Raw genomic sequence first — 9041 nt, forward strand, 5'->3', positions numbered from 1 at the left:
TGAATGCAATTAGCGCTTTCCATGCTCACATAAAGCTCTTTGTCCTCAGTTCACACGATGCAGTACTGGCATGCCGCTCTCTGACAGTGCTGTATCCCTCCCTGAAGCACCTTCTCCATCAATAGAGTTTATGTGAGGCATTAAGTGTGTGTGTGTGCGTTTGTGTGTTTGTGTGACAGAGAGCGATAGAGCAACAGAGGTCAAATGTTAAAGTGTCTATTTTATTCCCTTTCAAATTGATCTTCAACTGATATATTTTAATGACACATTATAACACCTAATTGAAGTAAATTCAGTTGGTTCGGCTGTGGCTGAGTGAAGGGTGAAAGGTGACACCTATTGGTGTCACTGATCCACGAGGCCACGTCTGACGTGGTCTTTGTTATGAGAGGAGCACTTCATTGCCCGTTTGAATGACACACCAACCACAACGTTCTTCATCATCTGGTTTTCCTCTCGCTGTAAAGCGAGCTGGATTGATAGATCTGGGTTGTTTAACTTGACTCAGTCGGAGTGCTAAAAAACACAGTTGGTGTAGTTTCTTCTGTGTTTTTTCTGGGACATGCATGCTGCACTGAGGCAATTTTTAGGATGCTTTAGTTTAGAAAGCATGAGTGGGAAACCCTTCACTTGCTATTGTCTCGGAGAGAAAGAGCTTCTTCTTTCCGCTCCTATTACTTCATCTTCCTAAGGCAGATTCACACAGACCCCCTACAAGAAGTGACATATTTTATGTGAGTGAACATCATCTTCAAAGTGGCTGCTGGCAAAACAATTTTGATGTTTGATGCCGAAAATGAAACCACAAACCGTGTCGTGCTGAAATCCTGATAGATTTAACATCTCAATTGTATTTTCATCCTCTAACAAATACCTGAACATCATCTCTGGTTTAATGGCCTTGTCCTTGGACTCATTCAGAGAACCAGGTCTGAGGTCCTTGTCCAGGGGATCTGTTACATGTCCAAGGTCAGACACAGGCGCTTCAGCGCGTGGCTGCAGGGTAACTGAATGCTGTAATGGCCGCAGTGCAGGCGCACGGTGATGTGAGGTGAACGGTGCTGAGCGAGGGTGGCAGTGAGCTGAAGAGGCGGCTTCGTACTCCCCGGGTGTTCTATTGCGCTGATACGGCAAGGGACGAGTCAAGTGCAGATCCAGCTGTGACACCGGGCCGCCAAACTGGAGAGGACGAATGAGAAGTAATAGCAGTGTGTGCAAATGGGACATTCCAAGCTTGTGTTAGGATTGGGGATAAACTTTGGATGATATAATTTGTTTATCAACTTGAGGATCTGTATTGTACATGTCATCATTTTGGGCAATACGCATCCACGCCTTCTGTTGAAAGTAAGAAAAGGAAATCAATCTTTTATGTCTGTCCATTAACTTTTAATATGAAATTACAGCTAGCATCCGGCTACTGTAATATCTGCCTGAGATCGAACGCAGAAAGAATAAGTTTGGGTCAGCGTGAAGTTTTTTGCATTTCCCGGATCATCTGCTACGTTAATGTACAGATATGTTGCACGATATGTTACGGCTAGCATCAGAAGCTACAGTTGGAAATGGGGGCACCTCCTTTCACTGGTCAACATGTCAGGATGGTTTAACCTGTGAGAAGGTATACTGCTCCTACGAGGACAGGTTAAATGCCACTATGTGCTGTGTGTCACAATACAGGTTCATTTACATGTTACTTTTACATTCATGTGTCAGAGCCTGGTTAGCTTTTTCCCTTAGCAAGACATTTTATATTTCCTGAAAATGTGAAAAAAATGTATGAATCTTATGAAAAGGATAGACTCCAGGTCCCTGATCCAGATCACGCGTAACTTTTCTGCAGGCAACAAACCCTTGGATATGATCCAAAGATACGTGGGCTTAATCCTGCAGACGGGCACAGAGAGGATAAGAGCATCACAGAGAGGATCAGACAGAATATGAGAAAGAAACAACGAGTGTGCGAGGCAAGAAAAGAGATAGTGCCACACGTCAAGGATATCACCACCTTACCTTTAATCTCACTTCATGCCATCTGATGCTGCAAAGACTGCTTCTGCGAAACAATGCAAAAAAAAGTTGTTTCCCAAATTGTACACTAAGCCTAAAGAAACTGGCACCGAAAGAAACGGTCGACTCTAATCAAGGTAATTACGTTGCAGCGTGTATCGCCGGTGAGTGGAAAGGGGTACGATAATCATGCTTTTGTTTTTAATCACCAGGCCGTCTTCCCAAGTGCCACAAGCTTCCTGAGTGTAGTGTTCAAAGCAGGATGCAACCTCTTCTTCCAGATAAAGATAATTACGGTTCAATCTCATTCTCATCATCAATTTGCGAAAGCGCTTGGCATGAGCAGAAACAGATGATTGATGATGACAATGAAGACGGTGATTGTATAATTTAATCTCACTTGCTCCTCCTAGATGAATAATACATGTTATTATCAACGCAGAGTATGAATGGAGCTGACACTGACGCTGACTAACACGAATCAAGGAAGGACACAGAGGTAAGTCTCTCAAAAGCTTTTGAACAGTTTTGGATTTTCCACTTCATGGTCCATTACATCTTCCTTGGAAGTTGGCCAGAGTCAGCGTGTGTCGTCAGATTGGTGGGTGTGTTGAGTAAGGGAAACGGGAGTCCTAGGGGACCTTCTGTCAACAGCTGTAGACCTGTTCACAGCAATGACAAAAATCTGCCCTTTGGCTGCTTGTTCCTGTAATGGCGGTGCAGGTCACAGAGCAGAGGAAGTTTGGAAGTTGCTGACTCAGCCTTCTCCACACAGAACAGCAACAGTCATGCTGTGAGGCTGCGCTTGAGCTAAATGCTAACATCAACGCATCATGCTGCTGTTAAGCAGGTGTAATGTTTACTATTTTAGCGTGTTAGCAGGTTAGCGTGTTAGCATGTTAGCGTGGTAACACGTGCCAATTGTCAGAAAACACGAGTATATGAGGATGATGGGAAAGCCATTAGTTTCACAGGGTTTAGGTCGAAACAAAGTACTGTTGAATTAAAACCGGGGCGGCGCGAGATGGATCACCACCGGTAATTAAATTCATCTTGAGGGGCCCATGAATGTCTGCACCACATCTCAATGCGAGGGGGGGCAGCAGGGACAGCAGCTGTTGACGTACACGCTGCTGTCTGAGGGAAGCTGAATTGCCACGATTCAAAACACAAAGTACCAATCTTGCTCTTTAGTGTCAACTCTTTAACCTTTTTTTTTGTTTGAATTCACTTGGTTCGCTTTACCACTCGAGGCCACCTGGTGAGTGATATCTGAAGAGGGGTTGTTGTACCTCCATAGCTCTCGGCTGCCCCGAGGTTAATAAAGTGGCGTGTGATTATATAATTTTGCTCTAGACAGCCCTGAAAAGGGAAAACAGATACAGTAATGTCATTTCATCCTGTGCGGAAGCCTCAAGTGCGTTCCACAGATCATTTCCACATGACACCAGCTTATAAAGGCAATTTACTGTTGTTTTTCACTCAGCTTTATTACATGTTGTGCCCCAGGGTCTGGCTGTTAGCTTAGACAGCTTTAGGTTATTGTGCACATAAAAACAAGGCAGGCAGTCACCAGAGTCCAAATCCAGTAATAAAGTTTGTCGTTATCTGAAATGGGTTTTATGTTGCCACAGTTATCTTGCGCAGAGATAAATGGAACAATAATTTATTGATTAAAGGTACAACCCCGGCTGCATTTTCTACATTGTGAATCTCTTAATTCTGTTATTTCTGACTGCAGATTAAACTTTTGAATTGTAATACGACAGCAACTATGAATCTGCAATCATGTTAGAAATGGGACATGTGTTGGGCAACCACTACATCTCTGCAGTTGATGAATGACCAGCTGTTATTTAGCTTGTAATAACTATTCTGGGTCCACTGCTGCTGCTGCTTTGGATTGTGACCTCTCCTCTGCTCGACCCACGCACACAGGGAGTCGAGAGTGGCCACGAGTGTCCTTCCATCCACAATGGCTGAAAACACACAGCGGGACCCTTGTGACCCACATTACTCATGTAAGGGTGCCCGTTTTCTGCTAACACACCCAGCTGTAGATGCTACATGTCCCACATGGTAAACATAACCTTCTTCCATTGAGATCTGTTGGTGTGTGTGTGTGTGTGTGTGTGTGTGTGTGTGTGTGTGTGTGTGTGTGCGTGTGTGTGTGCGCGTGCTATAGTTTAACTGTGGTTAAACCGTAACAATTAAAGGAGTGTGAGCTGCAGCGAGGGCTCGACCATGTATTGTTACAGGACAAACCAAACACTAAGTAAAGTAAATGGAAGGACTGGAGACTTCAGGGAGCCTGATGGAAAAGGGGTTTTATACAGCGCTCCTGTGCTAATACAGCTGTTGCCACTGCAGTTTTCAAAATGACACTGCCGAAAAAACACTTGATAAAACTATGAAAGTCTGACACACATTGTGCCTCTATCAGCCAGGTGCAAAACAAACACAAATGATGTTATTTTATTTATTTAGACAACCCTTTTAACATTTATCTATGCTTTTACCAGCATCCTGCCTTCCAAATAAGAGCTCAAGCTTTAATTATTTAAAGCGTGCTGGACCGCACTATAGGTAATTTACATGTAGCATGTGCCACCGCCATTGATGTATGCACAATGTGTTCGCGGCAGTTTGCTTGAACTACTTCTAAAGAAGTCTCACAAAGCTTTTTTCTCCACGCAAGACCTTTAGAAGCACAACCCAGCGTAAGCTATCCAAAGTAGCTACCTTGGCTTTTTTCTCTTATCGCTCCACCCGGGAGCTTAGTGCAACTTCGACCAATTAGCACACAGCACCACAGGAAAGTGAATCTCATCAATAAACCATGGGACATTATTTAGGATGGAAATGAAAGATTCATGCTTAAGAGAGATTCCTAAAAAGACAAGTATGACCCTTCAAACCATCAAGCAGCACTTTATTAATTAGCCTGGGTTCATCCTTAAAGTTTTGAAGAGATGTCACTTTTGATTTGTACTTGGTGGCTCGGCTGTATGAGGCCACACTGGTGACATCAGGAGTTCTCAGCAGTTGGGAGAGGAGGAGGCCATCTGTGTTTATTTTCCATTAAGGTTGGCTCTCTCATCTCCCCTCTCTCATCTTTCTCCTCATCAAGGATACACTTTACAATATATCTCTCAATTAATTATTTAAAGATATTGAAATGGGCTGATCTCACTGATGAACAACAAGGAACCTCACTGTACTTACTGATTTAAATGTTTTACCATCTCATACACACCACAAAGTCAAGCAGCAGGGATTGTGGTATCTGTATGGAGGCAAAACACAGCATGGTTTACTCAGACGAGGACTTCAGCGGGGCTTCTGTGATTCAATGCCAAATTCCTGAAATAGGGAGTGCACGTCTTTTCTGGTGGATGGTGGGATGCTAAATTATCTGTGTGTAGGATGAGGGACCACATGATGGGCACTGGCTACACGCCCAAAATAAACACCTTGGAGTAGAGGTGTTGCTGGGAAAACGGCCCGCAGGCATCAGCCCGCTGAGGACTCCTGACAGACATCTCAGCCAATTAGCATTCGGCACCTTGCCTTCAGCTTTGGGCAACAGACTATTTTAATGTAGCACAATTTTCACCAAGAACAAACAGGGTGACTATGGCGCCTGCTAAATTCGGTATGCCCTCATACAACACACTCAAATAGACACTCAGTTGGAGATGTCTTGGTTGACTCATTGGGATTTTAAAAATTGCACGCAGGTGTCTTTCACTGGTGCAATTGATGACAATGACAATGACAAGATTCAGGATGGATTCAATCAAAAAGGATCATTCAGGAGAGACTATTTCTAAGAGTCAGCTTGAGGATTTTTGCAAAGGTTGAATGCTACGGTGTGAAGGACAGCGCCGGTCAGGAGGGCCGGCTTCAGTCCATTTCCTCGCAGCGTTCCATCTTCTGCAGGCTGTGAACAGCTTCCACCATCACAGGACATCTCCTGGATTTACTATTTACTGCCTTCATGGAAGCGATGGAGTCACGAAACATGTTGTGTGGTACCCACGCAAAAACACACACGCACACACACACACACACACACACAAATTGAAATGGTTAGAAGACATTTAGACAGAGGTCGTTATGGTTTTATTGAGCGTCTTTTCTTTTTAAATGTAATGTCCTGGCCTGCAGAGTATCATTATGGCTTCCGCTGTTTTTGTTTTTGTCTGTTGTGCACACTTGTTGTACTTCACTGCAACTTTACTGTTTTTATTTCCTCTCAGCGTTCTTATTAACAGTGTTTCCAGAACAGAGTCACTTGTTATTGTGTTTTTATTTTTAAAACACAAACAGTCTTCTGCTGTTGACTATCAAATGATGTTCACCCTCATAATAAGGTTATAGGGTTATAATGGAGTCGATATGTAGACGATATCACAACGTTCACTGTGATGAATCTCTGTGATGAATGTCTGAATGCTTCAAGTCTTAAGTCAATATAACTTGTCAACATGGTTAGCAATGTGAAATGTGTTGATACAACATGAACACATGAAGCCCCACTGGTAAAGCCTGAGGGACAGAATCGAGGTTACTGGAAGCTTGTGTTGTGAATGGTCGGCTCACATGGAAGCTCTTCACATGTCTGCACGGTGAGGAGGGCAGGAGAAAGGAATCGGTATCGTAACATCTCCCGTAGTGCTCTAAACAACACAGCCCTGTTTGTATTACAATTTAAATTACTTCACCTTTACCTTGACTTGACATCCCCAAACTATTTATTTCATCCTTTTCTTCCTTTCCTCTTTCTCATTCCACTATAATAAAGGCATGAGTTCATAAGAAATAGGGCGAGAGAAAACTAATAAGAACAGCGTTGGATTGCAAAAGAACAATTTTCATTACAAGCTTTTGTTAAAAAATATGTACTTCCAACTGAATTTATTCTTGATTAAAATCATTAGTCAATGTACACAGCTTGGGGAAAATGATCTTGTTTGAAGAACAAACTGATATTTACATAAAGCAACTGAGGGAGAACTACAGGTAATGCACCACTGTTAATAAGAATATAACAGACTGTGAAGTGTATTCATTTGATTCTGCAGATTATATTTCCGTCCCTGCTGGGCTGTGCTGTTGTTAAACTGTCCCCTGATGAAATTAAAGTTCGGCCACAGACTTACTAGAAACATACTGCCAAACAAAATGAAAGACGAGTCACAACAGAGGCATTGCTGAAAGCAGAGTCCAATGCTGCCTTTTGTGCTACAACGTACTGAGCAGCTCGACTCAATCGATGGGGACAGCATCCCATATCTACGCCCCACATCTTAAACTTTCACTCTAATGGGGCTGACAAAGGAATCGCCTTTGAAGCTAGTTTTGGCCAAACGTATGTTCAACTCTTTGTCCCTCGGGTGCCATTAGAAAGGCCGACCGTGTTGGCCTCTAGTCCCAGTGAGGGGCTAAGCTGCTGTAATTTGTGTCTTCAGAACAGTGAGTAGAGGCAGTCTCACCATGTGGCTGTCAGGGCCTTGGAGAGCTCCGATAATGAGGCAGGTTGCCTCATTAAAAGCCATGAGGTTTGCACACAACAGAACCTGACATCAAAAGCCTCCACGCTGCCTTTAGTTTGCCTCTGCACACATTCCTTTGACCACAGTGCTAATGCCACAAAATTAAAGTCACACAAAAGATCTTTCTGCTACGGCGCTCGCTCTCTTCTGCTGCTGTGTGGCGTCTATACAGGCTGCTGTGCGTGTCCCTCTGGAAATAATGAATCATTCTTTCGTTTGGTACAAAAAAAATGATACAAATAACGGGACATAAATGGTCTGTTAGGTCTGTGTGGGAGAAGTGGCAGAACAGACATTCCTGGAGACATTTCTGGTGGGAGATGCAGGGACAGGTCATGATCGTCAGGGATACCTGCTTCAAGTTGCCGCCACGATTTCTGAACAGATTGCATCAACACAGGTGCATAGACCAAACATCACAAAAGACCAAAAGGCATGTTTCATGTGTGTCTTTCAGTTTATTTCAAATTATGGAAACGACGAAAATCAGACTTAGACAAAAACATCACATTTCTGTGGAGCAATAGGAGAATATCATCTTACTCAAATAAATACATGAAACAAGCGAAGATGCCATATGTCCGTCATGTTCTTTTAGGTCACCTCTTCTGCGAAACTGACTGGTTCATCTTGAGGACTCATCTCATGACATTTGCATCATGGTCGAAACCCACCCTGCTTTCCTTTTTATTTTTCAGATTTTCTGGAAAAAAAAGTTCTGCTCCATTCGGATGGAAACCTCACGACTGTTAGCATATTAGTATGCCGGCATTAGCATTTGGTTTGTGGTATGGCGTTGAAGATTACTGGAGTTCTTTTTCATAATACAGTGTTTCCATAAATGATGGATCGTCACCAACCCGCCATTTGAAAGCATGAAACACGTGTTGTGATTTAGGAGTCAGGGAAGCTGCAGTGTCCTTCTTTCACTAAATGATATAATTCACACCTGAGGTTACATTGCTTGAATACTGCTCTGAATTATCACAGCCATTGACTGAGCCATTGAAGAATTACCCCTCTTGTCCTTCCTCCGCAGGCATTTTGCCACTGAGCTGTATGGAGTCACGGGGGATTGATGGTGTGTGAGGGCGACAGGAGGCAGACGAGATGAGCTCTGACAGCTCCGCTCCACCACTGCCGGACAGCAAATGTCAGGAGCCAGACAGCATATGTACAGACAAGAGTGGGAGAGAGGAGGCTGGGCTGTGTTCATGTGTCTGTCATCCGTCTGTGGGTTTCACTGAGGTGTGGATGCTGAACGGGCTTCAGGGTAGTTGCACCGTGCGGTGCACTGTAGGAGCTTTGAGTGTTTCACTGCCGACACAGGGGTCCCCAGGTGCATCCTCGTGAACTGAGGTAAGCCTTAGTGGGTCTGTCACTGGAAAAATTCAGAGCTTGTGGACCGCAGGCCATACGGAGGGCAATGCGGTATGGCTGAAGAGAAGCAGACGCACTTTGCTCAGGCATGAA

This window comes from Clinocottus analis, unplaced genomic scaffold, assembly GCF_023055335.1.
Source record: "Clinocottus analis isolate CAN_PGR_092001 unplaced genomic scaffold, fCliAna1.0.p SCAF_17, whole genome shotgun sequence".
In the NCBI taxonomy this organism is placed as follows: domain Eukaryota; kingdom Metazoa; phylum Chordata; class Actinopteri; order Perciformes; family Cottidae; genus Clinocottus; species Clinocottus analis.